We start from the raw sequence: 27,002 nt of genomic DNA on the forward strand, positions 1-27,002 counted from the left end.
TCTCTGTCTCTGTCTCTGTCTCTCTCTGTCTCTCTCTGTCTCTCTGTCTCTGTCTCTCTCTCTCTCTCCCCCTTCCCCTCCCTTTCTGTATATATGTGTGTATACACACGCAAACACACACATGCATACTTATATTTATGTATAAAAGTAGTTCTGGTTGCATCAGTTAATTCATAGCTGATACTACTGACAAACAAGGTAAAAGCTATTTCCTTCCCACCACAATTATTCAGATAAAGTTCTACCACATAAGTTTTCTTATCACAATTCCAATTTGTCAATCACATTGGGCAGAAAATGAATTATATAACATTGCAGTATAGAAAAAGACAACAAAAGTATGTATCATGCTATAATTTCGAACAGTTATATTTAATAATTTTAAATGAACCACTTCATTTTCAAAAAGTGATACATTAACCTTTGATTATACTGCTACTGTAATAAAGTGGCAAGATTTCAATAATCAAATCATGTTGCCTGGAAACTGTGGTAGCTTCATTCATAATACTTGTTTAAAGAGACATTTAACACTTTTTAAAATTGCTAAGGTAATATAAGAAGATGCCAATTACATCAACTGATTCCATTTCTTATGTAATAGCTTCAAGGAGTAAAATTACAAATAACAACAGAAGATAGGGCATAGTATCTGATCTTTGTTTACCTCAATGAAGGAAATTCAAATGTGTGTGTGTGTGTGTGTGTGTGTGTGTGTGTGTGTGTGTGTGTGTGTGTGTGTGTGTGTGTGGCACTGGGCAGGGAGAAGAGAGAAAGAGAAAAGGGATAGGGAGATATGGAGAGAGGGAGAGAGATTTTACTGAGGAACAAAGTTAAAATTTCAAGCTTCATTTCATTTCATCTTCAGTCATTCAGTGGAAACTCTGATATCCCTCTCAATAAAAAAAAAAAAAAGTCTCAATCTCTCTATGCCTTCTGCTCCATTGTATTTCTTGTCCTTATCCTCCCAGAGGATTTCACCAGAATTCACCAGAAAGATCCACCCAGTGTCCTGGCAACTTTATTCTAGATTTCAAATGTTCTTTGAATATCAGTGGAGTCTATGGACAATTAACTTCAAGAGTTTACTCTTATCTCCTTACTAGCCTACCTTCTTTCCTGCACATGAATTTTTTACAAAATTTTTCATGTATCTGTACTTCTTCTGAGCAATTCCTGCTCATCAATATGTTCATCTATGGATAGGGGGCTGGCCTTGGAGTCAGGAATATCTAGGTTAACTTACAGCTTTGAATATATATATGTATATGTATATGTATATATATATATATATATATATATATACTCTTTCTTTCTTTTTCTGAACATTCCTTTATCAGATGTGGGCACTTCCATAATTCAATCACCCAAATTCAAAACCATGGAATTATCTTTGATTCCTGACTCTCCTATGATGAGTTTTGATGATTTTATTTTATTTATTTATTTTATTTTTAAATTTTATTTAGTTTTTAAAATAAAATAAAAATAAAATAAATTTATTTATTTTTATTTTTTCAACATTCATTTCCACAGGATCTTGAGTTCAAAATTTTCTCCACGTCTCTCCCCTCCTCCAGAACAAGATGTCATGCATTCTGATTACCCTTTCCCCCAGTCTGCCCTCCCTTCTATCATATCCTTCACATCCCTTTCCCCCTTACTTTCTTATAGGGTAAGTTACCCAGTTGAGTGTGTATGTTATTCCCTCAGAGCCAAATGTGATGAGAATAAGGTTCATTCATTCCCTCTCACCTCCCTCCTCTTCCTCTCTATTGTGAAACCTTTTTCTTGCCTCTTTTGTGTGAGATAATTTACCCCATTCTATCTCTCCCTTTCTCCTTTTCTCAATATATTCCTTTCTCATCCCTTAATTTTATTTTTAGATATCATCCCTTTATATTAAAGCTGACCTATGTCATCTATCATTCTATCTATCTATCTATCTATCTATCTATCTATCTATCTATCTATCTATCTATCTATCTAATCTATCTCCTCCAACTACCCTAATACTAAGAAAGATCTCATGAGTTGCAAAAACATCTTTCCATGTAGAATTGTAAACAGTTAAAATTTAATAAACTCCTTATGATTTCTATTTTCTGTTTACCTTTTGATGCTTTTCTTGATTCTTGTATTTGAAAGTCAATTTTTCTTCTCAGCTCTGGTCTTTTCATTAAGAATGCTTGAAAGACCTCTATTTCATTGAATATGCATTTTTCCCCTGGAAGATTATACTCAGTTTTTCTGGGTAGGTGATGCTTGATTTTAATTCTAGCTCCTCTGACCTCCTGAATATCATATTCTGAGCCCTTTAATCCCTTAATGTAGAAATTGCTAGATCTTGTATTATCCTGAATGTGTTTCCAAAATAATCAAATTGTTTCCTTCTGACTGCTTGCAATATTTTCCTCTTAATCTGGCAACTCTGAAATTTGACTGGAATATTCCTAGGATTTTTCCCTCTGGGACTCTCTTTTAAGAGATGATTGATGGATTTATTTTTAATTTCTATTTTACCCTCTGGTTCCAAAATAGCAAGGCAGTCTTCCTAGATGATTTATTGAAGGATGATATCTAGGATCTTTTTTTAATAATGGCTTTCAGGTAGTCCAATAATTTTTTAAATTATCTCTCCTGAATCTATTTTCCAGGTCAGTGGTTTTTCCAATGAAATATTTAACATTCATTTCTATTATTTTCATTTTTTGTTCTGTTTTAATAATTTCTTGGTTTCTCATAAAGTCGTTAGTTTTCATTGGCTCCACTCCAATTTTGAAGGAATTATTTTATTCAGTGAGCTTTTGGACCTCTTCTTCCATTTGGCCAATTCTGCTTTTTAAGGCATCTTTTTCTTCATTTGTTTTTTTGATCTCTTTTGCCATTTGAGTTAGTCTATTTTTTAAGATATTATTTTCTTTAGTATTTTGGGGGGCTCCTTTAGCAAACTTTTGATTAGTTTTTTATGATTTTCTTCCATCACTTTCATTTCTCTTCCCAATTTCCCTCTACTTCTTTTACTTGCTCTTCAAAATCCATTTTGAGTTCTTCCATGACCAATTCATATTTTTCTTGGAGGCTTTAGATATAGGAGCTTTGACTTAGTTGCCTTCTTCTATTTGTATGTTTTGATCTTCCTTGTCAGCAAAGTAAAATTCTATAGTCTGAGATTTTTTACAGTATGCTCATCTTGCCAGCCAAATACTTGAATTTCTAACTCTGTGTTAAGATCATACTCTGTTTCCACTGGGGGTGTAGGTGGGTGTGGGTATGCTATTCCAAACTTCAGGGACTTTGTAACAGCAGCTTCATTCCCCCAACATCTGAGGGTCCAGTGCTCTGGAAGCAGCAGCAGTTACCTCCACCATAGTGGGGATGAACCATGGCTTTCCTTCTCCTAGGTCTTACAGAGTTTTCCCATTGACCTTCTAAGCTTTTTTGGCATTTATGGGTCAAATAGTCTGGAAATTGCCATGGCAGCCAGTGATTCAGTCCCCTGAGGCCTGTTCCATCCCTGTCTATGCTGGTATAGCCCATGCTAGACTGTACTTCCCATTCAGCACAGTGTGATTTACCCTTCCTGTCAACCCTCCAGGCTATCCTGGACTGGAGATTTGTTTCACTCTGTCATTTTATGGGTTTTGTCACTCTAGAATTTGTTCAGTCATTTCTACAGGTATTTAGAGGGATTTGGGGGAGAGTTGGAGCCAGTCCCTGCTTTTACTCTGCCATCTTGTCTCTACCCCTTCAGTGCCATTGATTTTAGAAGAACTAAATATCTCTAGAGGCAGCAAGGTGGTGCAGTGGATAGAACATGAGCCTCCAAGTCAGGAAGATTCATCTTCCTCGTATACTTACTAGTTATGTGATCCTGGGCAAGTCACTTAACGTTATTTGCCCCAATTCCTCATCTATAATAAGCTGGAAAAGAAAATGGCAAAACACTGTATCTTTACAAAGAAAATCCCAAATGAGTTCACAAACAAGGCAGATCTGATTCAAACAACTAAACAACAATAACACACAGGAAAAGTCTGAAAATCTTGTTTGGGAGAGGGTGACATGGTGGATACAGCACCAGGCCTGGAATCATGAAGACTTTGAATTCAAACCGAGTCCCAGACATTTAATAGCTGTGTGACCTTGGGCAAGTCATTGAACTCTCTTTGCCTCAGTTTCCTCATATGTAAAAATGAGCTGGAGAAAAAAAAAATGAAAAGTACTCCAATATCTTTGCCAAGATAATCCTCAAAGGGTTTGTGAAGAGTTGGATGCTATTGAAATGACCAAAAAAAAACCCAACAAATTCTCTCTGATCTGTCATTCATTCTCCATTCACAAAGTCACAGTTCTGCTTCAGGTTCATATAACTTCTACCCTAGAATATCATGATAGCTACGTAATTGGGCTCCTTGTTTCAAATTTCCTTTATTTCATCCTCAGCACAATTCCAAAAGCAATATTTCTAAAAGAAACATATTTTATAGTGCTTCCCACTTATTTAACTCCAGTGTATACCTGCTAATTGTAGCATTAACTACAAACATTAAGTACAAAGGACTTAAAGTCCTTTCCAATCTGCATCCAAGTTATCATTCTAGCCTTATTTCCCATTTTTTTCGTCACGCTCTTTACAATCCAGCCAAACTGTCCCACTTTCCATTCTTTGCACATGGTGCTCCATCTTCTAACTCTGTGCATTTGCCACATCATCCCCCATATCAAGAATGATTTTCCTCTTCATCTCCACTTCTTAGTATACCTTTTGATGTTGTTCAGTCGTTTTACTCATGACGGCATTTGGAGAAGGGTTTGGCGAAGATACTGGAATGGTTTGTCATTTTCTTCTCTAACTAATTTCTAGAGATTGAGAAACTTGGGACAGATAGGATTAAGTGACTTGCCCAGAGGTCACATAGCTAGTAACTGTCAGAGGTCAGATATGAATTTAGAAAGATAAGGCTTCCTGACTTAAGGCTTGGTGCTCTATCCACTATACCACCTAGTTGCCCTATTACTCTGGGATTTTCTTGGCAAAAATACTACAGTGATTTGACATTTCGTTCTCCAGCTCATGTTATAGATAAGGAAACTGAGAGAAACAGTTAAGTGACTCGCTCATGTTCTCACGGCTAGTAACTATCCATATCTGGATTTGAACTCAGGACTTCCTACCACCAGGCCTGGTATTGTAATTACTCTACCTTAGAATCCTTTAAAGGAAATCTCCCAAACCATTAATTGATGTGCTATGATGAGGGGCAAGTCACAGAACATATTATTCTAGGAATTCATCTCCATAATGAAATTAAAATTCTACCACACCCCCTCATCCAATGAAAATACGTATAAAACCACTGTGTAATTTATTATATACTGTACCAATATATTTCTTCCTCTTAAATTCCAATCTGAGCACATTGTCATTTAAAATGTCTAAGATACATGTACAAATAGAACAGTTCTATTCATTTTTCAATACAGCTGCATATTGTTATCTAGACACATAGCCTATGAACTGTATGATACCTACAACACTCTTGAATGTAGCTCAAATCTGATTAAAATGTAATTGGGATATGTTTTTAAAATAAATAAAAATAAAATATTGCTGATGATACAATTTAAAACTGCATCAATACTCAGCCAGCAGGAAGCCTTATGTTAGGAATTAGTGGCTCCCATTTCTATTTCAGTTTGAGACCACAGATTTAAACAATAGGAAGTTTGAATTAATATGCTTATTTGTTTGATTTTCTTGTGTTGATAGGCCAAAATCTTTTGAGGGATTATGGATTTCACATGGGAGATCTGGAATGTTCCAAAGCTTGATGAAATTGGCAGAATATAATCCAAAGGCAGAAAAATTACTCCCTCAAGTGAATTGTGCTCTATCATGGATATCTGTCATTATGATGACAAATGAAGTTGGTAAGCATATAGATCCCTGTTCTATGTTAGCATGCTAGGTTGCCAAAGTTATTTCTTAATTAATATCTCTCAGGAAATCATATACAATTTTCACACATGTATGCTGAGAAGATCCTTTAAGTCTTTTGTTCTACCAATATTTTTTTTGGATAGCCAATAAAAATACTTTATATTTTTTCTATCAGTCCATTGTGGAGCCTTAAAAATGTGGCATGCTAGAGAATATTCTTTGCTAAAGCCTGCCCATTTCCCTTCTCCTGACTTCATAAAGAATTTCCTATATGCAGTGTTAACTATTTGCATAAAAATTTGGTAGTTATATAAGTGTATAAATATACACACATACATATGCGTATGCAAAATGTGTATATACACATATATGTGTGTATGGCATTAATACTAACTTGATCATCATTTTTTTGTTAAAAATAAGGACTTTTGCTTTTTGTGATGAGGATGCGATGCTGAGATCTAAAACTCTGTAAAGGGGAATGTGTTTTCATTCTCAAATGAAAAATCAGAAAATGACTAAAAGTAGAAGAGATTACAACAAATAATTAATGATATGCTACATAGGAATGAAAACAACTCTGAGATTTCACCCAATATCCATCAATTTGGCAAATATAATAAAAGATGGAAATAGTTAATTTTGGAGGGGCTAATGGGGGGAAAGCAAGTCATTATACTGTTGATGGAGTTATGAAATGGTTTAAATATCTTGGAAAACTTGAGAATTATACTAAAAGTGGCTAAAATAACTATGCACTTTGAGCCAGAGTCTTCATTGCTAGGCATGCTAGCTGGGCATATTTAAAAACAGAATTAAAGGTCATCATGAATATTAAAATATGTCCAGGAGTACTTTTGTAGTAGCAAAGATATAGAAACAGATATGTAGTTAAGTGAAGTATGAGCAAAAGAAACTATAATACGTGAATGTCATGGGATATTCAAGTACCATTAAAAATGCAAAAATAAGAATTCAGAAAAACATGGGAAGACTTTTGTGAACTGATGCATAATGAAATGTGTATAACCAGGAAAGCAGTGACTTGTGAAAAACAAACCTGAATGTTGTATAATTTTAATGACCAAATGTGATCCTGTCTCCCTCCATTTATTCAAGAGGCATAGGAGTAGGGGAGGTAGAGAATGATCTATGTGTTGTTATTTGTGAGTTACTTGAGGACAGAAGTTTTGCGTTTTATGTAGATGTGTGTGTGCATGTGCTTTTATTTGGATGTGTGTTTCTTTGTATCCCCAGTGCTTAGCACAGTGCAAGGCACAGAGTAAATGCCTTGGGAGAGGTAACTGATGTAACACCAGGAGTGAGGAAGACCTAACTCCAATACTACCTCTGGGAGCCTGGGCAAATCATTTAATCTCTCAAAACCTAAATTTCTTCATGTATACAATAGTAATAACAGTAGCATCTATCTCCCAAGATTGTTGTGAGAATCAATGAAATAAACTATGTATGATATTTTTCAAACCTTAAACTGATATATAAACTCTGGCTGTTAATATATGATTTTTGGTTGATATGCTGGTTGTTGGCTCAACTTTGCACTTTTTTTCTTAATTCTTTGTTAAAATATAAGTACACTGTAGTGAGAATTATATTTTGAAATGAATATGGTATAAAAAGAAAAGTCATCAATAAAATAAAATGTGTAGTACCATTCTGTTTGTTGTTCACAAAAAATTATCCAGTTGATACATTAATAATAATCATTCAGTCGAGTAGATGACACAACTTTCAGCTCTCCCTAGATTGTTCACTTAGGCATATAGCCATATAATGTATATTCTATGTTATTTTGAATTACTTCAAAACTAGTTTTTATTTAGTATTCATGTCTATACCTAGAGCTTTGACATACATGTATACACACAATTATATACAAAGAAATACATACATACACATAGAAATACATGCCTTCATGAATGAGTAGCAGTATATTAAAAAAACTAAAAAAAAATTATTCCTACATGAAATTAGATTCTCTGAGCTTTGAAACAAACCATGTACCAATTCATTTCTAGAGCAGTAAGTTGGATGTGTGTGTAAAAATGTGTCTTAAAAATAAAGAAAATAATAGATAGGATTTTAAGAATGTTTTTATTTGCAACCCCAAGGGTCAGCTTTTTAATCACCTTACATTTCAAAATGTGTTAAAGTTGGACAACTTTTATTATCCTTAAAGCTGCAATATCAGTGAACCTTGGAATTGAATTAAATACTGTAACCTTTTATATATGTGATATTCCAAAACTGGTATCTTTTGTATTCATATTTAAGGTCCTCTAAGGGTATCTTTTAACTGCAAAAGAAGATTATGTTATGTTCCAAATAGTTTTTGTGTTCAGTGTAGTTTTAAAAACATTTGATTATTTGAAAATTAATAATCCATGCATGGATCTTTCTACTAACCAGAATATTTACCAAACCTGAATATTTCATTATGGGGATTTCTGTTACTGTATCTTCTTTCTGAGTGTTCCTATAGAGATAACAACTTAAGTGCCTTATCTTATTCGGCATAATGAATTAGTTGCACATTAGTCTGTGAAACATTTTTCATTGTCATTTTGACATATACGTATATATATATATATATATATATATATATATATATATATATATATATATATATATATATGTATGTGTATATATATATGGCAAGTCAACCAGTGACATGGTTTAATCATTGATAGTCAAAACAACTGGACATATAATGCTGTATGGATTTAGTGTTGTTATACATATGTTGCCTGAGAGTCAAAAAACTCTCTTCTCTACATGATCTTAGCTACATGGCTAGTGCCATAATTAATAATTTTGAAATTAAGATATATGTATTACTATCACTGGGTAGAATTTCTCTTGTGCTATCCTTTCCAATCATAAATTTTACATTAAAAAATACAGCTTCAGAATCTTTGTAGTTCAATCTATTTTTGAACACGAATCTGCTTCACAAATTCCATACAGCTATACTTATAGGAAAAACCAGTTGTTGACATGAGTTTCCTCTAAGGGAATAACATTTCCCCTTGGAGAGACTAGCTCAATTTAACTGTAAGAAAATGATTTGTAGATATCTGAGGTCTTTTTTTTTTTTTTAACAAATGAAGAGATGCCTTTAAATACTTTCTGTACTTATTCTTTGATAACCTTATTTTTTAATGTTTATAATATAAAAGTTTTATAGACTATTAGAGTTATGAAATTGAAGTTTCAGTTAGACTAAAAAAAATCTATTAAATATACTTATGAAAAGTGAGAGACTTGGGATTAGGTGAATATTCAACAAGAGAACTGGAGCCACAGTTTCTGCATTAGACAGAATAGAAGAAGAAAGACACTGGAAACAGATAGAAAGGGCCAAGTAATTGATGGTAAAGAGAAAAAGGAATTTCAGTGAAATAATAGGCAGTCAGTGAATGGAGGAAGCAAATATTGGTTTAGTTTGGTTTTCTCATTTCAGAAGGAATCCATTCCACTCCTCGTATATACTTCGAGGTTGTTAAATTTCCTGTGTTTGCATTTGTGTCTATCACCATTCCTGAAATGTTACAATACTCAAGAGACAACAAGGATATTTGTCAAGCAGGTCTAGCCCTAGGCAAAACTGCAAAACAGGTAAAATTTATCTTCTGCCCTTTACCCTTATTTGATAGCAGCCTGCACCTTTAGCTTCCCTCATTCTTTAACCAACTCTAAACGTTAGCCATGTGATGGTTATAGGAGTCATGTCCAATATCTCTACATACAAACCTAACTATTCTTTAACTCCAGTGAAACTGTATCTCCCAAAGTAATGGCTAGTTAATTTGGAAGTGTAATTGATCCAAATGTATAAAAGTTATGGACCAGAACCATGCCATTCTTTCCTTTCTCCCTGGTGATGTGTGCTATTATCACCTATACTAATGCCCATGTTCTCTAATTCAAGAGTAGCTGGAATGGTAGGAATTTCAGTGACTTTACAGGAGGGATGACATTGTAAAGGCAGCTGAGATCCATCCCTGAGTCTTGGTAATGACAATAGTCAATGTTTATGCAGCCTTATTGACTGTCAGATCACCAAATATCTACTCCTCTTTTTGTCAATCCAAGGGGGCCTGCTTTGTGTGGATTTCTTTCACTTTTTACTCTTAGCCAATATTCCTTTCTTTCCTTTAATTTGAGATCCTGAGGCTCCTGAGTGTTCTTTTTCTCTGAGTCTGCTTAGCTCTGTGAGCTCAGGGATTTGGTATACTTTAGCCTTAATTACCTGTTCCTCTTACTTTATCTTTTCCACAAAATCCAGATGCTATTTGTAGGGTTATGCTTTCCTGTTTTGATTCTATATGTCTTATGGACTTCTGTCAGTTTCTCTTTATTAAGTAAAAGAAGCTTCATCTTCCCAGTAGGAATAAGATTTTAGCAGCCAGGCAAGTATAGGGAGATGCTGAAAAATCCACATCAAAAATATTTTTTGGATAATTGGGCAAATCACTTAAACTTTCTGTGCCTAGGAAAGCTCCTTGAGATTAAGCACCATCAGAAGTCAAGTTTATTATTAGAATGACCCATTGAGGAAGGAGTGGAGAGGATGATTTTCTGGGACTTGTCTATGTAATCAGAGATGAGTTACAGTCTATATTTGCAGAGGAATTTCCCACATAGGGAGCTTCCCAGACTGAGTAAACAATAAATCCTTCTCTGTCCCATTTGAAAAGAGATGAACAACTGTAGGGATCAATGCAGCCTACCTGGAAAACAAGGGCTTGTGAGCTAAGCATTGAGAAAAGATAAAGGTTACAAAAAGTGACATTGCAGCAGGAGTGCATTCCAGAAAAGGGGAACAAACCAATCCAAATACTTGCAAGCAGGAAATGGAATGGTGGAATTTCATTAGTAATGTTTGGCTTGAAAAAAGTCTTTAACTGTGATCCATGTGAAATAATATTGGAAACATAAATTAGAACCAGATCAAAGTAGGACTTTACAAAGTAGACTGAGACATTCATATTTGACCTAGAGGCAAAAGGGATTTTTAGGAAGGATAAGGATCTGTTATTACTGTCTCACTCCCTCTGGACATAATTAGACTTGTGTCTTAGGAAAACTATTTTGATAGTTGTGTGAAAGATGATCAGAGATCAATTAGTAGATGATTTCAATAATGCATGAAAAGAGGATGAGTCTAAACCAAAGTGTTTGCAGCGTCAGTAAAGGAGAGAAGCTGGATGGGAAAAATGTTTCCACAGTAAGTGACTATACCTGCAAAGCTCCAAAAAGAAGAAAAAAGTACAGTAGATCTTACTATAACCAAGTATGGAAGGAATAAAGAACTGTGTAGTGATTGCCAGAGTCTGGGCTATGATATTTTTAGTTAGCTATAACTATGTCTTTATCTATTTATAGCTATATCTATATACTATATATGTATATTTTCTCTTCTATAAGAAAAAGTTGAAAAAATGTGAATGATCTTATCTCTGTTTTTACTTTTAAAGTTCTATCACAAATTTCATGTATCAGAGAGAAGAGCCAACTGGGATTCTAAATAACATCAGGAATCTATGAAGGAAGCCAAAGGAAGAAGGAACACTGAATTTCTGGAGCTAAGTGACAGGTATGAGACCCTTCATGAAGCCTGGAAGACTGGACTACCTCAGGAAAAAAATGTATTTTTGTACAGCTTTAAGTTATGCACATCCTCCCAGTGCGCTGAAGGACAGATGAAAAATCAAGTCCTCTCTGATTCTCTCGGAGTCAGGAATCTTCTATTGCTCATCTCTAACTTTCTGTAGGACAACTCATTTCCCATCTCCTTATCATGAGGCATGAATTTTGCACCCAATCAAGCACTACTCAAACCCTCACCCTTCTGTTAAATCCTTGGTTCTTAAACTTGCTCTATTTCACGGAGCTCTACTCACATGACCACAGAGAAGAAAAACATACATCACTGTACAGAATGCCTTTACCATCAGAATAAAATTGATGCACACATTAACAGTACCTAATAATAAGAAAATGCACAATAAAAGCCTTCTAAGCAGCTGCAAGCCCTTCATATTCCTGGAATCCGCAAGTCTTCAGACATAAGAGCAATTTGAACCTAGTAGTTCTAGGAAATGTATAGTATGTGTTTAGTTCCTCCTTCCCTTTGTGAGCAGAAAAAAAAAAAAAGGATAATTATTTTGACGTTTGATTTTTTATTTGCAATTGAGCTAGCTATCATAGGAAGCATTCAAAATATCGGAGGGTGTGATTGATGTTGGGGGGAACTTGTAGCCTTGAGTCCTTAAGCTGTAAAGTTTGGATTCAGTCAAAGAGCCACACTTGAGGACCTAGAAGGTGACATGTGACCTCAAAGCCTCAGGTTCCTCACCCCTACAGAGCAAAAGTCAGACATAAGGGTAGCCTCTGGACTTGAGTAGTATCAAGGAGAGAATTCTCTTGTTACTGATGGAATTCTCTGATCTCTTCTGGTCACAGGAAGCTCATTTCATGTGAGATAGGATAAGTGAAACCAATGACCAGTCACAGCAAACAGAAACCTTCCACCACCATTGCTACCCATTATGCCTTTGACTGTTAGGGAAAAAAAAAATTCTTCTGCTATAGCTGTGTAACTTCCTGGGTTCACCTTTTTATTTATCCCCTCCACACTCCACTGTCACACACAAGTAGTAATCATGAACTCGAAAATCCTGGAACTATAGAGATTTGCTATTTCTTTTCTTTGGGGTACCTGATACTCTTAATGTACTCATACTCCATACTTTGTTGAGAGAAAGAGGTGATGCATAATGCTGTTTGTTTATTCTCTGTGAGGCACAGGATATTTATTGACCTGCCATCAATAAGAGAAGTTTGAGTTCTTCCCAGACATTACAAAAAACTGTCTAATTGTATAATAATTAGGCAGCAAGGGAGAAAAGTGAATAGCGTGCTGCACCTAGAATTAGGAAGCCCAGAGTTCATATTGAGCATTAGACACTTACAAGATGTGTGGCCCGGGGCAAATCACTTAGTCTCTCTGTGTCTCAGTTTCTTCATCTGTAAAATGGGGATAATTGCATCTCCCTCACACCTCCAGGCCCAGGTGGTCGTGAGGACAAAATGACATATTTCTAAGTACCTTTGCAAACCTTAATGAACTATTATAAATGTCTTCTTTTCTTATTTCTTTTTCCTCTTCCTCCTCCTCCTCCTCCTCTTCCTCCTCCTCCTCCTCCTCTTCCTCATCATCACAATTATTATATTAATTCCTAGATCTATATATCTAGCCCTAGCCTCTTTCCTGAACTCTAGCTCTATACTACTAACTACCAACTGCTATTGCTGTTGTTGAGTCATTTCAGTTGTGTCCAATTCTTGGGGTTTTCTTGGGAAAAGATACCAGAGTGGTTTGCCATTTCCTTCTCCAGTGTATTTTACATGAGAAACCATGAGGAACCAAAGATTACATGACTTGCCCAGAGTCAGACAACTAGTAAGTGTCTGAGGCCAGATTTGAACTCAGGAAGATGCCTTACTGAATTCAGACCCAGTACTCCATCTACTGCACCACCTATTACCTACTGAACATTTCAGACAAGGTACTATAGAAGCATCTCAAACTCAGTATAGCCAAAACAAAACCCACTCTCTTTCCCCCAAAACTGATCCTTTATTACAAATTTCCCTATTTGTGTCAAAGACACCAACATTCTTCCCATCACCCAAGTTCAGAACTTTAGAGTCATTCTCCATACACTTTCGTTCACTCATATATCTATTCAGCTCTTAATTCTTGATTCTGCCTCCACATCATCTCTTGGATCTGTTCCCTTCTTGCCAGTGACACAACCACCACTGCAGTTCATTAGCTTGTTACATCTTGCCTGGGCAATTCTAATAGTATACCAATTTGTCTCCTTGCTTCAAGTTTCATAACTCTCCTTAATGTGATCAAAATACTATTCTTGAAGCACAAGTCTGGGTATATCATGCCCTTCTTTAATAAAGTATAATGGCTCCTTATCCCCTTTATGGTCAAGAAAAAACAAAATATTTGATATTTAGAACTCATCACAGTTTGAATACCATTTATTTTTCCAACTATATAATATTCTATTCCCATTATCGTTTAAAATTGGCTTTTTTGACTTGCTTTCTATACCACATTCCATACTTCACACCTGAAGTAGACTCCTCATCCTCTTAGTCTGTTAGACACATGAACTTCTTTCAAAGCTTCGTTCCAGAAACCACTTCCTATATGAAATTTTTTTTCTGATTGTCTTTTTTTCCAGATTCCAAGTCCTGCTAATGACTCTCCTCTAAATTAATAAATCAATCAAAATGTATTGATTAAGAATCTACTGTGTGCCAAGCACTCTAGTGGGCATTGCAGACAGAAAAACAAATGTAAAAAGGTCCTTACTCTCAAGAAGCTTACTTTCTAATGGAGTAGACAGAATGCATGCGTACATACATGCACGTGTGCAAATATGTGTACATATATAGAGAGATGCATAGATGTATACATAGACACATATGTGAATATATGTGGGTATATATAAAACCATCCATCCATTCCTAGATATACATATTTGGTAATTTTGTCAGAAAAATCACTAGAATCTTGAGGCAGGAGCAAAGGTGTCAGAAAGAGCCATGTACAGAAGGTGATTCTTGAACATAGTATGGAAGCAAAGTAGGGGGTGTAAGACATGGAGATTCTAGACATGACAAACAAGCAGGTCACAGACTCAAAGGAAAAAGAGGGAGATTTGTGTGCGATTAAATGTAAAGCCAGTTTAACGGAGCCATAGCATATATTATGGGAAATAATGAGGAAAAGATAGGGTAGGTTATCAGTATGAAATGCTTTAAATGGCAAACAGAAGAATTTATATTTGATCTAGAGTGTATTGAGTGGGGAAATGGCATCAGAATAGCCATTTAGAAATATCACTTTGGCAGCTGTATGGAGGATGGATTTGGAGAGGAGAGAGATGAATTAAGAAGCAAAACTGACTGTCTATTATAATAATTCAAGTGATACTGAATTAGTGTAGTATCTATGAATAGAGAGAAAGAACATATGCGAGTTATGTTATGCAGAGATAGTCAACAAAACTGTGCAGCTGACTAGATATTTGATTGAGAGTGAGGAAGCAAAAATAATTTTGAGGTTACAAACCTGAGTGATTGAAAGTATGGCTGTACTCTTAGTATTTGACACATAGAAGGTGATTAATAAGTGTTTCCTAGTTGGTTGATTGATTGATGGTCAAACCTGACTTCTTTAAAGCACTTCTAGTGATTCATGATGGAAGAAATATACTAAGAAAATGGAACGTAAAAGTATTAGTAAAAATTATGAAATACTTAACAAAGAGAAAACACAGAACTCCTTGAAGATTTTTCAGATGTGCTAGTTTAACTGCCTTTCCAATGGCGAAAGATTGGAAATTCAAGGTTCTGTCTAGGCCCTCTTCTCATTTCTTGCTAGACAACCTCCTATTCTCATCCCCTCTCTTGGAAACCTAGGGATTTTAGCTCCTAGGAGTAAATCTATCATCTCTCTTCATATAGCTCAGAAATCTTTCTATACAGCCCTAGAATGTCCCCTCAACTTCAGTTCAACATTATACGATGCCTAATAAACCTTCCCAGCTGTTTATCGTGCATACATTTCTCCCTGACCATCTGAAAAACTGAAGTCATATTTTCTACAAAAGTTTCCTTCTTTCGGATGTCCCTATTTCTGTCAAAGGTTTTACCATTCTGTCAGTCCACCAGGTCAGTAATTTCAGTATTACCTTTTACTCTCTACTTTTACTAACCCCACGTATCCAGTCACTTGCTAGAACCTGACAATTTATTTTCACAATACCATTTACATTCAACATCTTCTCTCTACACATGTAGTTACAACTGTGCCTGAGGTCAGGTCCTTATCACATCTCTTCTAAGAGGCGATAGATAGCCTCTTAACCAACCATTCCCCCTGCCTTGAAGCTGTCATTTCTCCAACATATCCTACTTATTGCTGCCAAAGTGATTTTCCTTTAGCTCAGGGATGAAATTGTGACTCTACCAATAAATGAATTCCACTGCTTTTTTTATGGCTTTTGAGACAAAATGTAAATACCTCAGCTTAGATTTTTAAATACATTTACAATCATTCTCCAAAGGTTCTTTTTATCCTCTTTGGACTTTACTCCTCCTCCCAAGCTCATTAATCCATCCACAGGGTTGTTTCTGCTACTCCCTCTCCTACTTCCTTATCTTTGTACTACTGACCTAAAAACCTGGAATGGATTTCCTCCTCACCTTTACCTCACAGAAACTCTCCCTTCCTTCTAGACACAGCTTAAACAATAACTTTATAGGAAGCCTTTCCTGATCTCCCCAATTGGTAGTACCCTTCCTCCCAAATTGCCACATATTTACTATTATATTCCTTTGCATTTTATGAATATATTTGCATATTTTCTTGTCTTCTCCATTAGAATGTAAGGTCCTTGTGAGTAGGGGTATTTTCTTCTTTGGATTTTTATCCCCAATACCTAGCATAGTGCCTAGAACATAGTCAGTACTGTGGTGTTTAAAAAAAAGGTTTGAGAAACATAATTTCTGAATAATTTAATGATTTTATTAATAATGCCAGCATTTTAATACAAGGATGGTTATTTGGCCTTTTCTCTCTTAAACCAAAGAATGAGCTCATGGCTTATATGACCTTTGGAAGAGGGGTGTTCCTGAGAATGGCAGTCAACTTTGATTGGTTAATAATTAATAAGAGAATCAGTATTACAATGAGAAGCTGGGCCATCTTACAATGAAGGTCTTGTAGTGGTATCATGTCAAAGAGAGGTTATTCATAGGAATAGTTGTACCCAGAATACCCAGTCTTGGGCAATATATTCAAATAATTTATCTCCACCCAAAAGCAAAATGGTTTCTTCACCTGGATGGTATCGGTATAAGACTATTAAGAAAGTAAGTCCAATCTCATTATTAGCAATGTCCTTCAAGAGACTTAACTTTGGAATTCAGTGATTTAGGAAAAGAGGGGAACTCTGGATATTTGTAAATCATTGGTTATTTAGAATTACTTCTCTCAGTACCTTGTAAGTGTGTATTGAATGATTGCTTTAGAAAGGAAAGGAAAATTGAAAAGTAAACAGTTCTTAGAACATCATTCTTGAGAATATGATTTGTATTTCTTGAAATTGGCTTAAAACATAGGAATTATGAGATTCTGTCCAGGAACTGATTTGGTCTATTAAAAAAAATCTTATTTCCCTGATGTTACAAATCTTGTCAGAAGATCTTTTAAATGAAAATAAGAAAGGGATAAACATAAATCTAGACTCAAATCATCAAATGACATATTCCCATGGTCTCCTAATTAATTTCTATCTCATCTCTCCCTACTTCTGACTATCCTTCAGACAATGACCAGTGATTTTTCTTAAGCGCAGATCTGACTGTGTCTATCAGAACTCTCAATGTATTCCTATGGCTTTCTATAGAAATTCATCAGTTTGGCTTTTAACGACCTTTTCAACTTAGTCCTAACCTAATTTTCAAGTTTCATTATATATTACACTAAAAAATTACCTTTTTTTTTTTCTTTTCCTTGCATACAACATTTCTATCTCTGGTCTCCATGTACTCTGAGAAATGTACTTCTTCCTTATCTCTACATAATAGAATCCCTTATTTCCTTATAGACTCAACTACATGATGCCTGTCCTGATTCCATCAACTGCTAGTGACCTTTCTTTCTCTAACCTATTTTTTATTTGTCTTATTCTTATTCCATATGTACTTGTATATGCATATATCATGCCCATCAATAGAATATAAGTTCCTTGAGCACAGGGTTTGTTTTATTTTTGTCTTTGTCATCATCAGCAACAGCACAGTGCATGCCACATAATAGACATTCAATAAATGCTTGTTGATGGACTCATAGGTTGATAGATATGAAACGTATAGCAGGTATCTCATAAGTAGATCACCATGTAAGGACTAGTTATTTAATGGATATATTCAAGATAAAACACAACAATAAACCTCACCTATGACTTTATTTTTTTTAACTCAAATCAAGAATTTATTAAGTACCTGCTATGTGCAAGGCACTCTACTCAGCAACAGGGACACACTGGGACAAAAACAAGTCTCTGCCCTTGAGCTTACATTCTACTTCAGGGGAAAAGGAAAGATATACAACAACATGAATATAGATAAGTATATACAAAGGAAATAGGATGGACTCCAACAACTGGGGAGGTCAGGAAAAGACTCATGTAGGTGTTTCATGTGAGCTGAGCCTTTAAGAGTTAGGGATTCCAAGAGGTAAAGGTGAGAATGAGCATTCCAGGCATAGGCATAAGGTAGAGAAGCAGGAAATGTAATGTCATGTCCAGCAAATAGGCCAGTTGGGGATGAAACCTAATAATACATAAAAAGTAACGGGAAATATGCCTAAAAAATTAGGCTGGAGCCAGAGTACAGAGGTTTCAGTGTCGAACAGAGGAGCTTGTATTTTAGCCTATTCTAGAATACACTATGATCCTCATACACAAAAACTACAGAAATATCAAGATTAAATAAAATGTTTCTTCTGAGTTTATTACTTAAAAAAAAACAAACTAAAACAAAGACTCTCAACCAGTCATGGCTCCAGTCCCTCCCTTTTCCCACATTCCCTAATCTTTCTCCAGGCCCTATTCACAAAACTTAATCTGTTTTCACAGAAAACCTACATTGGGGTAAAGGTAAGGAAAAGGGTAGAAGGCAGTAGTATCATCTAAGCTCCACCCAGTGAGAAAGGGGAATTTCATTGCCCAGAGATCTATACTGGGTGGAGATTCACAGAATCCAACTGACAGAAGGTAGGGAAAGAGGAGAGAGGGAAGCAAAAGTTGGGAGCTAAGGGACCGCTCACTATGTCACACTCATAATGACTTGGGGATGGGGGGGACATCAGGTGAACCACAGGGCATCTTGCTATAAAGAGCATTTCTCAGCTCTCCTATTGCTGAAGGTGAGGAAGGGGGGGGTTGGAGGGCACCACTAACAAACAAAAATGGAATCAAGATTGTGTCCTTTTTCAAAACTATCCAGGGCTCACAAGAACCACAAGTAATACTTGAAGGGGGCAAATTCTGGGTGAACAGCACCAATTAGGTTTCCATTACAACTTATCAGGGGAAAGTCACTTATTGGGAAAGAGTAAAGGGACACAGCATTGAAATTACAACCCCTCCCCCCCACCTCTAACAGAGAAAAAGACAGATGATGTAGATCAATGATTGAGAAACCTCCCAGACCACTACTGATGTGGAATGCTGCATACACTGTGAGATGTGGTCCATTTGATAGTTTGCGTAAGTGATTTTCTTTGTTACAAGCCAGAGTTGGGGGAGGGCGTTACTGGGAAGTGACAGTGGCATAAAAACCAAAAGTATCAATAAAACATTATTAAAAAAAAAAAAAACCTCCTCTGACACTCTTCCCCCCACCCATTCTCCCAGAGCCCCAGGTAAGGGAGGGAGAGGATCAGGCTCAGGCTCCTTCCTTGGCCAGAGATGCTGGGCACAAACACCTCAGAGAAGCCAACGAAGAACAATAGGGCAATGGGCTTCCAGGATAGAAAAGGTCCACTGGAGCCTGACTGGTGGAAGGCACAGTTTTACAATGGAGGTCCATTCACTCCTGGGTGGTAGAAGGCACAAAGATCCTCATAGCGACAGTGGCCCTTTGAGAAATGTCTGCAGACAGGGCAGTTGGATTTATCTGTTCTATCACCTTCCTGGACTCCATCCTTGAATTGAAGGGCGTTCTTGGGCCAGGGGATGTTCTTAGATGGATGGTGACTATTGCCCCCTCCAAGGTTTCTCCATCCATTGGGAGGACCATTCCTGGCATGGTCCCCATAGCCTGTTCCCCACCTAGGTTCTGGATCCTCATAGGCCCAACGGCTATGTGGGTATGGTCTAGGCCTGGGTCCTGGGCCCCCTCTCATTGGGCATCCTCCCCAGAAAGGAAGTGGAAGGCTCAGGAGTGGGGGAATCACTGGTCCCCTTAAAATCTGAGGGCCTCTGTGGAAGCCTGGATCAGGGCCACCAAACAACTTCCCATTGGCTATGGGTGGAGGGCCCAGGAGGCTGGATGGACCAGCGGGGCTCCCACTCTCCTCATCCCCACTCTCCTCGGGGTCCGGTGGCCGCTGCTTCCCCCTCTTGGGCATCACAGCCAGTGTAATAGCAACGATCAGAGTCGGGCCGGTGGGAGCAGGGCCACCTATGATTTTAAATATCTATATATCTATTTATGAAAAGGAAAGGGGAGCAGGAAAATTATCTAGGAAGTCATGACCTATTTAAATACTTCCCAAAACAATCTGATGAAATTACAGGACTTGAGGCATTGTCTGATGGGTCCTAAAAGGCATTTTCTGTGGAATGTGAATGTGTCCTGTTTCTATCTTCTGTTTTCAGAGACTATGTGGGGCTCTTAATGTTTAGTTGATTGAGAGAATGGAAGTTAAACATGATTAACTAGGGATCCTAACAATTTAAGAAGACATATTTAACCTTATAGATGTTATTAAGACTTGATAAGATGGAAATCATTTTATGATACTTTTAGAAATGTATAACTTATTCAAAAGAAACACAATACGTAGCATAGCATCATGGCTTAAAGGTGACCCAGGGTTCTTGAAGGCTGTGCTGGAAGAATTCAACATTTATTATTTTTTATCATGTTACTAAGCATGGTAAAGCAACTCATTATATCTGACTTTAAGGTATCAGTCTTAACAAAGAGGGAAAAAAAAAAAAACATCATGAATACAGTGACTAGTGGGTGATAATTTTTGGCCATGACAAAACACGATAAAAAGACAAATATAACATGGTTCTTTTCATTGTGTACTCAACTGTTATTGTTTTTTTTTTTTATTGTTGTTTTCCTCCTTTGCTCTCAAAGAGGATGAAAGACATCAAGAGGGTGATGTCTTGACTTGCAAGTGAACTGGATTTAAATGAGGCAGAGCTGTGCAGTCATCAGCCTCACTTTCTTCTCCAGAGTCATTCAGAGTCCAACCATAAAACATAGGTCAGGATTCCCGGAGATAGCCCAGGATGCAGGGGGAGACCATGACCTTTGTAAACTAAGGTCTTTCCCAGGTCTCAGTTTATCTGAGGTGACACCCATTCAGTGATTAGAGGATAGAAACCAGTTGAGATAAAAGACAGCCTAGTTTGCCTTCTCAGAGAATCAGTCTGAGAAGCAAAGACCCTTAGGGTTTCTGGCTAAAACAGAAACAATTGCTATTTATACTCACTCTGAGCCATCAACACCTAAACAATGAGCAAGTGAGACATGGGCTGGGACCTATTATTGGTCAATCAGTGGCCCAACTGGCAGAAAATGGCAGAAGATGTTAAGAGCTGCTCTATGTTATTGAAGTATACTGTTGTGAAACAATTAAGAAGCCTGAGAGTCAGGAATAGTGGGGAACATCTGGATGAGGATCAGTGGAGAAATTATCATAAGCAATATTACTCAGTTTCTGCTATAAACCAGCTGAGCAGAAATGTGTTTTTAGTTCTATTACGTTCAAAATATATATCTAAGACTTGTATAAAGCCATAGAAGACATATTTGCCAAATATTCAGAGATAGAAAGCTAGAAGACATGGCTAACCTTGCATAGTCAGGATTCTGAAAGGTCATCAGTAGTGGGAATGAGCTTAAAAAGTAGCATATTAAAGGAATAAATTGTTGTTTCTATTGTTGGGCTAAAAATATCAAATTCACAAGTATAGAATTCATAAGCCCAGTCAGTTGGCTGTTTTTGAGGGGAAAAAATAACTGAAGGTTTTAGTGGACTGAAAGATTCTTATAAGTTCAAAATGTGATTTGACAGCCTAGAAAATCGAATGCTTACCTATTCTGTATTTGGAAGCATAATATCTAGAATATAGGAAAGTTGAGGGGGGAGTGTTTATTCTGCTTTTTATTACTCCGGTGAACAAGTCCCATTTAAAGTGTTATAACTAGTTATCGTTGTGATATGATGCTTATTTATTGGGTTTTTCTTTTTATAGGTCATAGACAAACTCGAGTATCCAAGTAAAGACCATTAGGATGGTGAGGATTGGACACCATGGCATATTAACTTAAAAATTTACTGTGCCTATTTAGGATACAGAAAAGATTTAGGGCAGCCATGATAGCATTTTGCTGGTCAAGTCAAGGATGTCACAAAGAAGAAAATTTTTACTTATTCTAACTGACTCAAGAGGCAGAACTAGAAACGATCTGTGGAAGTTGTGCAAGGCTTGGTGTAAGGGAAAGCTTCCTAACTAGGCGTCCAAAAGTCAAATGACTTGACTTAGGAGAGAGCAAGTTTCTCCACACTGAAATTCTTCAGGTAGAGTATCTGTGACTCCAGGTTGGCAATACTGGAGCGTAGAGTTGATTAACTATAGGCTGGACTAGATATCCTCTGAGGTTTCTTTTAACTCAGATTCTGCAATGGTAAGAGACATCTAAAAAAGGCAAACAACATTTTTTTCAGTAATATTTTTTCCTTTTTAACCACTCTCATTATTATAAAAGAAATCATTATAATAAGTCCTTGTGTTTCAATTTCACCATTTTTTCTTTGGCATGAGACTATTCTGCATAAAGATTTCTTATCCTTTATAACAATAAGATTCAAACCTCACCTAAGTCCCTAAGGGTTAATGTTATGTTTACTCCTGACTTCAATTAGGTGAATTAGAAAAAAAAAATGAAAATGATTATAAAATAGGTCAGGGTACAACTATTGTATTTGATTTCTCTTTGGTTATAGACCCTATTTCAAAATACCATTAGCTAAATTAGAGGCATATTCCATAACCTATTTCTCCTGGGAAAATGGCAACTCTGCATTTGCACTGATTGTCATTGTATAATTTTATTAGTTTGTCATTTAAAAAAATAAATGTAATTGAACAACCATATAGCAGAGAAAATGAGGCCATTCAACTATATCCTACTACCTCACAGATAGTCACATGAATATTATATATTTTTCTACTCAGTGGCTGTGGGAATAATGAGATTACACCTATCCCCATTTTCACTCAGGATAATAAGAAGCTACTGTACAAGATCATTTTCAAAGTCATTCAAAAGTAGAAAATGACTCTAGCATCCTAAAAATGAGTGCACAAGTAAAATTACTATTAAATTCTTTTACAATATACCAACAAACTGTATGAGGAAAAATGGAGAGATGCTCATCAAATTATCTTATTTAGCTAACAAGAAAATGCATGGAGAAGAAGTTTTAATGGCAATTTTCATCCAAAATAACTATGATGTTCTTTACAGGAAATACTTTAAAATACTAAAATAAAAAAAAAATAGGATATCTCTAACTATTTTGAATAATAAACCAAGATCAGGTCGAGAGTTCAGCTAGATTATATGACTTGAACTTTAGGAAATAATAACCTTAACATATAATAATGTTGCAAATTTATGTGTGCCCATTAATAACTAGATCTAGTGATCCAAGTTGAAATGTTGATCTTGCAAGGACAATGTCAGAAAGTGCTATTGTCAGAAGCTGCTCCCGTTTCTACTTTATCGCTGCTTCCATGCTCCCATTATTTCTTTTGCCCACTAGAAATGCTTTAGAAGAGCTACATATTTACTAAGACTTCTGACTGTCACTACATCTGACCAAGGTAGCTGATCCATGCTGCCTTGTCTGTCTCAATGTCTATTCTTTCCCTGACTCTTCCATTCAAGGAGATTTCCTGGCTCCTGATAGTCTGACTTCTGAATAATAGTGGCCATGTGATTCTTTGATATTTTATGTTCTCAGATCTTGGTTATAAGTGCTCTATTCAAGGCACCTTGATCTGACTCACAACTTGAGGTGTGCTATTCACCTTACATGATCTTGTGAGAGCCAATTATTAAATGTTCAGTGCAAGCATTTACCTCTTGTGAATCAGCAAAGGATACAAATCAGGGCTTATTTATTTATTTTTATTATTTAGGCTAAAGAAAGTGATGGAGATATTTTTAATTATGCAAATTAAAATATAAAGTGTTCCCTGCATTGATTCCCCTGCTGAGAACCAGGTGTTAAATATTTACCAACATATCTTTACATGACAGCCTTTATTGACCTCATTTCTTATGTGTATCTGAGCTCATTCTAAAGAATCTGTTGATGTTCTTACTCTTTGACTGGACTCTAGACAGTTCTTCCAATATTTGTTACTATTTCCCCGTCGTTAACACCTAGTCAAGCATAACAAACATTTATACAGTCAGAATTCTAATTTTAATAGAAACCTAGCAATAGATGAGGCAAAGACAGCTGCTGAAATCTGTTTTTTGTATTTTCAAAGTAGCTAAAAATTAGTTGGAATGTATTTTTCACCTGAAGTTATTTCTACAATTATCCTTCCCATTTTTTCAAAGCTGCCTATTTCTGAATTTTTTTCAACCATGTCAACAAGTGAATAATTCATTATCTATATTAAACTTTGGGAATTTTGAAGCACTTATGTTCTTAAAATATCATGGCACATTGCCTCCATTATTCATTAAGAACTTAATGTTTTCAAAGTATCTTATATTAGAACGAGGAAGCAACCCTGTAATTCCTTACCTGTATTTTCATCATTATATACAAAGTTCCCCTAAAGACATAGTGTAATTTTAAGCTATTAATTTTTAAATTCTCACTAAGACTTTTGGGACATTATAATACACATACACATATGTATATATAGTGTATATTCATTTATACATTTATGCATCCATATATACACATAAATACATGCTAATAAACACAGTACACATGTATATTTATTAAATGTATATCCATCTCCAAGTACATATTCATATACATATAAATGTCATACATTATAAATGTATATATAATGTTATGACATTATACTCACATGTATTATATTTACACATATACATATATGTGTATAAATATATATATGAAATCTCCTACAGACTTGTAAATACTATTGTTTTAATTAATAACATAATGAAGACATACAAAGACCAGCATGGTGAATGACGATAACAAATTCTTCCTTTTACAGCTTGTAAATGACCAAAAAAAATCTAGTTTACAAGGATATTGAATCTTACTGCGTTTGCTCATTTGCAATTTTCCTATTTATAAGTACACTTTGGTAATTGAAAACTGGTATTTCAGGTCATTTTTGCAGTTTCAATTAAGAGCAGAGGGTTTTACAAATTGTACTAAAATCCCTTATGGATTTGAAAATGGGGATGCTGGTGATTTTACAATCCTTGGATGTTCATCAACTCAAATGTTATCAGAATTGCTGTAACCAATAAGTCTTTACTCCAGTCAATTTTCCTACATAAATGCAGTGACAATTAAAATGAGTCATAAAGAGGATAATAAACACTCCTAAAGACCTTGACACAGACAATTTTTTTTTTTTGCCTTTAGGAATCTACTTTCCTCTTCAACAAATTTTCCACAAGAACAATAGGATAGAAATATAGTGGAATTGAAAGATGATGTTTGTGGTCATGTCTTGCAGATCACACTTAATTGTGGATGCAAGAACCTACTCTCTGAGTAGTCAAGCCACTCCAAACTTCATAGCAGCTTTAATACATTTGCCTTTTATGTTCCTAGATGGTTTAAAGACTGTCTACTCAGTTACCATAAAGGGATTTGATTATTGGACTTAACATTAATACAACTGGCAATGATGAGGAAATCTCAGTGTCTTTGGCAGTATAGCTGGCTTTCATGTTTGTTTACTGTTACTAAATAATGCAAGGTTTTTTGATTCAGTTCTTAAGTTAAGGTTAAAACGAATGCTGATACATTACTAGTATCCATGTCAATTGATGGAAAATTGATTTCAGAATAAAATCAATGATATCTGTGAATTTTATTTGTTTTAGAATCTAGTTCTATAAATTAATAAAAAAGTGGCATAAAACTAGCTCCCAACCTTTTCCAACCCTGTAAATGACTGTCAGTGATAAGCTTAAAAACTTGGACTCATTTTTGACAATTTAAATTTTCTTATATCTTAAATCCAAGAATTTTCACCAAGTCTTATTGAGTTTTTTCTCAGAATTTTTCATATATCATTCATATACACTATATACACATATGTGTATGTGTATTATAATGTCCCGAAAGTCTTAGTGTGATTTTAAAAATTAATAGTTTAAAATTACTTTAAATTAAAATTATTTAAAATTACCTTTTTCAATATACTTAAGGCTGCAATTCTAATCTAGATGTCTATTATATCACACCTAAATGATATTATTAATCAACTATTGAGTGTTGCTTTCGTTTTCATGTATTACAGTAGAGTGGGAAAGCATTTTGAAGGTTACATAATTTAACATTCTAATTATAGCAATAGGGAAATTGAGACTCAAGAACATGAAATAACTTGTCCTATGCCAGACACAAAATGAGTGTCAGACCTAGGATTCAAACTCAGATTCTCTGACTCCAAATCCAATGTTCTCTAATTTATACTTTGCTAATATCAAATAAATATGACTTATGGGAAAGGATGCTAGATTTGGAGTGAGAAGGCAAGAATATAACTCCTGCCTTTTCTATGATCTTTATGACCTTGGACAATTCAATTCTCTTCTCTGTGGTTCAATTTATTCATCTCGAAAATGAGAACCCAAAGACAAGACTTCTAAAGACCATTCTAGTTCTAAATATATAAATTTACAATTTTTATCTTTTCTGAACATAATCCATTAATCAGCTAATTCTTACGCCCCCACCCCCAAGTTGGGGACAGGGGGTAGAGTCATGATGGCAGAGTAAAGATAGCGACTTGTTGGAGGTCTTTCAAATTCTCCTCTAAACAACTTTAAAATAATGCCTCAAAACAAATTCTGCAGTTGTGCAACAAGGAAAAAGCAACAGGATGGAGTGAAACAACTTTCTAGCCTAACTGCTTAGAAAGTTGGCAGAAAGAGTCTGTATCACTGA

General features: G+C 35.6%; 1 pseudogene; it reads right to left on the minus strand.

Annotated features, from left to right (window-relative positions):
* Positions 1-18,028: 18,028 nt before the first annotated feature.
* On the minus strand, positions 18,029-20,241 carry LOC140509490 (proline-rich protein 3 pseudogene; annotated as a pseudogene).
* Positions 20,242-27,002: the final 6,761 nt, after the last annotated feature.

Source organism: Notamacropus eugenii, chromosome 6 (assembly GCF_028372415.1).
Source record: "Notamacropus eugenii isolate mMacEug1 chromosome 6, mMacEug1.pri_v2, whole genome shotgun sequence".
NCBI classification, from domain to species: Eukaryota; Metazoa; Chordata; class Mammalia; order Diprotodontia; family Macropodidae; genus Notamacropus; species Notamacropus eugenii.